Genomic DNA, 8,485 nt, shown 5'->3' on the forward strand with positions numbered 1-8,485 from the left:
CCTCAGCTCCCTACCATCCTCATTCTGACACTGGCTAGAAAGTAGCTATTGTTTCTCTGAGACTGGTTTGCCTGGCTAAGGACAGTTCCCAGAATTTGTTAAAATTAGCATTGTAATCAGAGAGATCTCTGCAGATGATTCTGTAAGATGACAAGGGAATTTTATGAACACTCTCATTAAAGATGCCGTACATTTGTAAAGCACTATGGGTAAACAAGGATCATGGGGAGGGCGCTGAGTCAGGGGCCAGAGCAGCTGGGAACTCAGAGGCAAAGGACATAGGCAAGCTTACTTCTGCTTCAGGTTACCTACCTACTTTCCATACAGAACTGAACTTAGTGGATGAAAGGCTTTGTTAAGCTAACTGGATGAGGAAGGCAGACACGGCATGTTTTCATGTAACGGCTTTTTTATCTCTTATGAAATACAAGATATGTTTAGGGGTGACTCAAGAAAGGCGACTCCATTGAACACCAGGTTTACTCATCTCTCCAAACTGGTCCTTCTGCTTTTTAACTTTCTCTCCTGGAGTGAAACAATGACCATAGTAATAAGTAATACAATTTGAGGATATACAAGGCACCACCACCAAAGCCTGCGTATTACCTCACCCTCTCTGAACCATTCTATGAGGCTCTTCCCATTACGCGGGTGAGGAGCCTGGGGTTCTGAGAGATGATCTGTTAATCATCCAACATCAAAGGTCAGATTCATTATTCACAGGGTATGGCCTTACAGAACATCAAGTTTGGCAACATAAGGCAGACACAGAGGCCAACCCAACCTGAGACTTGCCATGCAGGTCAGGGACAGAATATTGCTTCTGTACATGAGGATAAGAGGATACTCACATCTGAGCCTATCTAGGAATATGTGGGCACCAAATATAATAACCATGCTTACTATTTAGTAGTGTATATCTTGAACTTTACTGTTGTGGTGTTTACAATCTGCCCATGTCTTGGTTAAGATCCAAGAAGACTGAGGGCAGGGCATAGCGGCATGAGGCAGTGCAGAGGTAAATACTCTGCTTGGCATAGGTCTAGCCGTGTCATAAAAGGCTAAGGAATAGGTGATTGTAAGGGACACCAGACCTAAGTAACAAAGGCTTAGCAATATATAATTTGCTGTTAATATCTATCTTGATAGATAGATAGATGGATGGATAGATAGATAGATAGATAGATAGATAGGCATAAACTTGGAACCCAAAGGTAGGCAGAGTCATTCCCTGACATCATCCTACATCCAATCTCCTTAGCTTATGCTGTTTGACTCTCATGAAGGATGCTTTCTATTTTATGAAACAAAGTGGCTGGCTTAGACTCCAGGCATCAAGTCCAAAATCCATTTGGAAAGAAGTTGGAACAAATGGCGACCCTACATGATATATTCATTTATGTTCCTTTCTCAGAATCTCATCTTAAGACTATGTCATGTCACCATGATAATGTCAATATGAAAAGGCACAGGGTGGGGCTGGTGAGATGGCTCATCAGGTAAAGGGATCAGCTGCCAAGCCTGAAGACCTGAGTTCCATCCCTGTGACATGTGTGTTAGGTATCTAGAACCAATTGACTCCTGCAAGTTGTCTTCTGGCTTCCAGACAGTACTGTGGCACATGTGTGCACACCTAAGTACACACACGAAGTTAAATAACATTAACAAAAGTGGTAAAACTAAAACAGACAGCGTTATGATGACCTCATTTAAAGGCCATTTTGCATTTTCAAGTGTCATTTTGCATGGAGAGTACCCTTGCCTGAATCTTGAATATCCTCCAATGACCCTCTGTTGAACACTCAGTCCCCAGCCTGTGATATCACCGGAAAATAGTGGGACCATTAGGAAATGGTGTCTCATAGAAATAAGTTAGGTTACTGAAGATGTGCTCTTGACGTGGACTTGTGGGACCCTAGCCCTTTCCCTTCTCTCTTATCTACTTCCTGTTCATCATAAAGTGAATCACTTCCTTTACAGATGCTCTGTCATAATCTATGACGTCCATAGGCCTAAAGGCAATGTGGCCAGGTGACTATGACCACGGCCTAAAATACCAAAACGGTGAGACGAAATTAACCTTTACTCCTTTGTGTTGATTGCCTGAGGTATTTTTGTCATGGTGACAGAAAGGTGACTAACTTTTGCAGATACCTTTTTAATGGCCAAAAGAATTATTTCATAGAGAAGAATGTTTGTGGGAGTTTCTAAAGAATTCGAAGTAAGTAACAGCAGGATTCTGGGCTGAAATTTGGAGCCAAACTTCTGTTTGTTCGCTCTTGAAATCAAGAAGGTGGACTAGAGGTAAGAAACTGTTCATTGGGGAAGTAGAAAAAGATCAGTCGCTTTTACCTGTCTTTGAGGGTTCTGACTCCACATGTGCAGAGATTACACCCTCGTTTAAGCAGTAAAAGTCCCAGCTTCATGGAAAGTAGGGTCGAATCTGGTTGCTCAGAGTCTATGAAGTGCAGAATATTAAAGCCTTTGTCTTAGTTAGTGTCCTGTTGCTGTGAGGAGACCCATGACCATGGCAACTCTTATAAAGGAAAGCATTAAATTGGGGCTGGCTTACAGTTTTAGAGGTTCAGTCCATTGTCATCATTGCTGGGAGCATCATGGCAGCAAACAGGCAGACGTTATGGTGCTGGAGAAGTTGAAAGTTGAAAGCTGAAAGTTCTAACCAAGATTTTTCAGGCAGCAGAATTACAGAGAGCCACCAGACCTGGCTTAGACTTTTGAAAACCAAAGCCCAACTTTTGTGACACACTTCTTTCAACCAGGCCATACCTACTCCACTGAGGCTACACAAGCAATGCCTTGGAAGTTGCCTAACTCTCGAATGATCAAGCATTCAAATATATGAGCCTTTGGTGGCCATTTGTATCCAAACCACCACACATTGGTATATAGTAGTTATTCAGGAGATATGATTTACCAATTGATGTTTTTTTAAATAAAAAATATTATTTTATGTGTGTGGGTGTTTGACTACATGTATGTGTAAGCACAGTGTACATACCTGGTGCAACAGAGGGAAGAGGACATTGGACCACCTGAATTTGGAGTTACAGACAGTTGTGAGCTATCATGTGGGTGTTGGGAATTGAACCTGGGTCCTCTGGAAGAGCAGCCTGTCTTTAACCACTGATCCATCTCTCCAAGCTCTGGCTTATTTTTTTCTAATGGTAAGTAATCAACACTGACTCAAAATTAATATAAATAAAATATTTCATTATAAGCATTAGTTAATCTAGCAAATGGAGTGTTGGGGATTAAAATATCTACAGATATCTCAACCCAAATTCATTACATCAGGAAAAAATTTACATTGATTGGATTCCCCAAAGATAACCGGCTTCTGCCATTTTCTATATTTGGGTTACTGCTTTTTAGATTCTAACAGCTGCACTAGAATATACCTTGGTGATAGAGCAGGTATCTAGCATGCATACAGGAGACACTGGGTTGGATCCTCAGAATCACAGAAAATTCTCAAGAAGTCTGAGTTACTAAATTTGAATCTAGTACCCTTCTTTTGGCCAAGAGAGGGTGATCTATATTGATAAAGTCACAAGGCCAAATGCTCTTACAGAGAGGTTCCAAGTCTTTCTAGTGTTGTAACCCTTTAATATAGTTCTTCATGTTATGGTGAGCCCTAACCATAAAATTATCTTTTTTGTTGCTACTTCATAACTGTAATTTTGCTACTGTTATGAATCTTAATGCAAACATCTATGTTTTCTGATGGTCTTAGACGAACCCTGTAAAAGGGTCATTCAAGCCCTAAAGGGTTGAGGCCCACAGGTTGAGATCTTTGACTTGCAGGATTGTTTATCACAGAAGACTTTGGACACTTGTAAGAGGAGAGGAAAGGCACACTAGAAGTCAGAAAGAATGGGTTGTGAGTCACTGACATGCAAAGGAGCTTAAATGGCCAAACAAATCATAGAGACTCAGATTTCTCATGGTTAAAAAGCAACAAGAGGGTTGGAGAGATGGTTCAGCCAGTAGAAAGCTTGCCTTCAAAGTGAAAGGGTCGGACTTCATATACCCAGAGCCCATGTAAAAAGCTGGGTGTAGCCACTCTCCTTCAATCACAGTGTTGCAGGATGGGAAATGGAGAGCTGAGGACCCCTGGAGGCTATGAGAGGTGATGCAGCTATCCTGGTCTAAGTGGTCCTGTGCTAGGCTGTTGATAGACTGGATATCAAGTGCGCACACGCATGAATGCACATCCAGCCACACACATACCCCAATAAGATATCGAGCAAATCTGCCTAAATTATACAGAACCTCTTGGATTTATGAAGGAAAAGTCCAGAATCTGGAATGTTGAAAAGATTTACATCGGTGTAATAGTTTGTATATGCTCAGCCCAGGGTGTGGCACTATTAGAAGGTGTGGCCCTGTTAGAGTAGGTGTGACATTATGGGTGTGGGCTTTAAGACCTTCATCCTAGCTGCCTGGTAGACAGTCTTCTGCTAGCAGCCTTCAGATGAAGACGTAGAACTCTTAGCTCCTCCTGCACCATGCCCGTCTAGATGCTGCCATGTTCCCACCATGATGATTATGGGATGAACCTCTGACTCTGTAAGCCAGCCTTAATCGAATGTTGTCCTTACAAGAGTTGCCTTGGGCGTGGTGTCTTTTCCCAGCAGTAAAGTCCTAAGACATTCAGTTTCTGAGTCATGGGAGAGAAGAAGCAAAGACCATGAGAGTGAGTGTGGTATGTCCTGCCGATTAGATGCTGAGACAGGTGGGCAGCAGTTCTGCCCCACCCTCATGGGAAGCTCCATGCTTCTGACAACCTCCAGGATGTCCGTGAATGGGGCCACCTTCACAAACTGATCCAGAAAGTCAGTCACATGTCCACATCACAACGGTGTTGCTAGGATCTAAGCTGTCATCTTCCCCCGTACTCTGAGCCATTTGGTCTAGCTGCCACAAACAAGGCCTTCACAGCCAAATAGCTTCTGAGTCAAGTCATGCTTACTCTACACTTCCATGTATTGCTGGGAATGTAGCTTAATGGTCAACCGTTTGCCTAAAAGCTTGGGATTGACCCTTGTCAGCACACACACACACACACACACACACTCACAAACACACACAAACACACACACACTCACACTCACACTCACACACACACAAACACACACACTCACACACACAAACACATGCACACACTCACACACACACAAACACACACACTCACACACACAAATGCACACACTCACACACACAACACACACACACTCACACACACACAACACACACACACAAACACATACACACACACACACACACCACACACACACTGAGTTCCCTTAGTCGGTTTTTTTTTCCATTTGTAAACTGGAGATTTTCACACCTACCCAGTAGAGCATGTGACCCAATTACCTCTGAGACCGAGCAAGTGCTGTACTCTTCCTCTTTGATGCTGGCTCCTTCTCTTGTTCCCTCTTTCTGCTCACCTCCCTCCCTCTGTACTCACCTAGATACTCTTCACATGGGCCAGACAGGACTGAAATCTAGAAGGCAGTGGATGCAGGGCAGAGGATAACACTAGCTCATCTTAGGGAATCAGAGGAGCCCCTTGCTTCCTGGGTGTGTGGCTGATGAATTCTCACTGAGATTATTGGCAGATATGGTCGTTAGCTTCCTGGCTGAGGAATGCCTTCTACAAATAGGGTGACTTAAAATGATATATGTCATCTCTGACTCTGTAGGTGGACACCTTCCGGGGCTGACATCAAGGTGATGGCAGGGCCATGTTCCTTGCTGGACACTCCATGTGAGAAACCACTTGCTTGTCTTTTGAAGGGTCTAGGGGCCACAGCACTTCTTGGCTTAAGGCCTCAGACACCATCTCTGTATCCAGCAATGTCTGAATAGGTTCTTCCCATACTGCTGGTAAGTTCTTTTTCACCTGCCTTCTTGCTCTATTCATTAGCTTTGATGATGAGACGCAGTCCACCTGGATAATCAGGAGGACTATTCTTAAGATCAGATGATGGCAAACTCCATCCCATCTGCTAACAACATAGTTACCCAATCCTTTCAACATTTCAGATTCTGGACTTTTCCTTCATTAATCCAAGAGCTTCTATATAATGTAGGCAGATTTGATCGCTATCTTATTGGGGTATGTGTACGGAGTATGTGTGATATTGGGCATCACCAAGTTGCCCAGTATAGCTGTAGCTTCCTCTATTAGGACATGGACATACTCGGGGTTATTTATTCCAATCCTGACATTTTCTCAGACTCATTAAATGCAGCATTTCTACCAATAAATTACTTTATCTTTTCTATTTATACTAGGGATTGCTTCTTTCTGCCCAGATGGTCCTACATGCCCAGGACAAGGCAACTCAGCCTCCTTCTCCTCCGTGTGTTAAATATCACCTTCTCAAGGGCACTTTCAGACCCATTCCACCACATTCCAGGATTTCTGAAACCTTCCCCTCTGATCTATTATTTTCATGGATCTTGTACCTATATTATATACTACGTTGTTTTGATTGTTATTTTTATTTCAGGGTCTCTCTCTGCCACATAATGTGTCTTGGACAAAGAAGGCAAGAAGTCACAACACAATTAATGAAAAATGTCATTATGAGTGCTCAATGAAAGCTACTAAAATGACAATACCCAGGCATGAGTGTTTTTGTGGCAACTCCTAATTGTCTCTAGCTTCTGGAATTATTCTCATAAAAACCTTCTGTCCAAATTTGAGGACACCACAAATTCTGCTAATAAGCCCCAAGAAACTTCAGCTTAAACGTGTCTTTGGCAAACAAATCCACTTTTAACTTTTGGAAAGCCACAGAAATCTTCCACACGGCAGACTGTCTTTTGACCTTGCCTTCCGGGAACTATTTGTGCCGGATGGACGTCTCATGAATTCTGCACCAACAGCTCGGTTTGCTTTCCCTTCAGGCGAAGCATCTCTGCTCTTGAATGCAAGAGGCCCCACCAGCGTCCTCGGGATTCCAGGCTACCACCACAGCTGTCGCAGTGCGCTGTGGCATTCAGGAATGTGGGCAGAAAGCCCTATAGGAAAGGGGGCACCAGACAGGCAGGGAAAAAAGAACAGCCCCCAAAGCTTGTGAGTGGCGGGGATTTTTCAAATCAATCTCCACAGTACTGCTTCCCTGAATTCACTGAAAATGTGCAGTTTTCCTTTATTCGGCGAGTCCAGTTCATACCCCAAGCGAGGAAGGATTCCTTCAAGCAGGCCAGCAGCTGCAGCACTCCGAAGGGAAAGAGGAAGACAATACATTTTCCTGCTTCAGTTCTGCCATGGCAGGTGCGCACCCAGGGGCCCTGCCTCCAGAAGGAACTCAGTCTTGGCTGGAGAGCTGTCAATTAATCATCCAGGAGAATGCCTGGGACAGCGGGGAGAAAAGTCTCATTCATTTCCGCGGGACCACACCGCAGCCACTGAGCCAGTGTTTCTGCAAAGAAGAGTTCAGCTGCCTCCTGCCTCCAGGGGTCATTTGTTTGTTCCTGCATGTTAAAGAACAGCTCTCTACAGCTTCACACAGGCCTATGCTGAGTCTGCCCAAGGAATTTGGCGCATGCCTGGTAGTTATTCACTTTCACTGTTCAGGGATCGAATGCGCCCACTCTATTTCTCCCCCCCAAATCAATTCTGCTCATCCTTCACCGAGATCCACTGCTGTCTGGTGCCACTGATTTCTCTTCCTTTTTACTCCATTTGATGAATAAAATGGTTGTGGCATTGTGGCCATCATTTACAACGACTATGATTAAAAAACAAAACAAAACAAAACCCTGCCTGTAACGCCCCCCACCCACCACTGCGTTCCCGTTTAGCCTTCTCATAGCTGAAAGTATGTTCTTTGTCTCTTTAATCTCTGAATCTCTCTCTCTCTCTCTCTCTCTCTCTCTCTCTCTCTCTCTCTCTCTCTCTCTATTATAGCCTTTGAGATGAGGTCTCTCACTGAATTTGGAGCCAACAGACTCTTTTAGGTAGCATGTCCCCATTGCTAGGATGACACATGTGACTTCCATCCCTTCTTTTCTTTATGTGGGTGCGGGAGATCTGAACTCAAGGTCTTCATGCTTGCCCAGCTAGTCATCTACCACTGAGCTATCTCCCTGACTGTGGTTCTCTTGTCTTTAAAATGAAATTTCTTTCCCTCTGACTCAGAACTGAGATTGGGTTCTAACCCTAAGTATCTGGGAAAGCTCTCGAGTGTCCAGTTTGCAAATGGTCATTTCACAATAATTAACAGTTGAATTTGACACCTCCAGATTCAAGTGATGAACCAGTCTCTACTCTGTAAAATTCATTTCTACATGCGGATCACCAAAACTCACTGCAGTATAAGCTCCTAGGGACATGTCCTTGTCAGAATAATGAGTTCCATTATATAAAGGTTTCTCTCAGTTTACATTTTGCTCAGAACTAAGGAACACCTTTCTTGAGAGTAAGAGGATGCCACAGGATCTATGT

At 43.7% G+C, this 8,485-nt stretch overlaps 1 long non-coding RNA gene across 1 annotated transcript; it reads left to right on the plus strand.

Moving 5' to 3' along the window:
- The first annotated feature begins 2,215 nt into the window (after positions 1-2,215).
- Positions 2,216-7,864, plus strand: Gm41767. The gene is made up of 3 exons (XR_877528.1): positions 2,216-2,304; positions 5,730-5,913; positions 6,543-7,864. It is a non-coding gene; the product is annotated as a predicted gene, 41767 (long non-coding RNA).
- The last annotated feature ends 621 nt before the right edge of the window (positions 7,865-8,485 follow it).

Source organism: Mus musculus, chromosome 18 (assembly GCF_000001635.26).
Source record: "Mus musculus strain C57BL/6J chromosome 18, GRCm38.p6 C57BL/6J".
In the NCBI taxonomy this organism is placed as follows: Eukaryota; Metazoa; Chordata; class Mammalia; order Rodentia; family Muridae; genus Mus; species Mus musculus.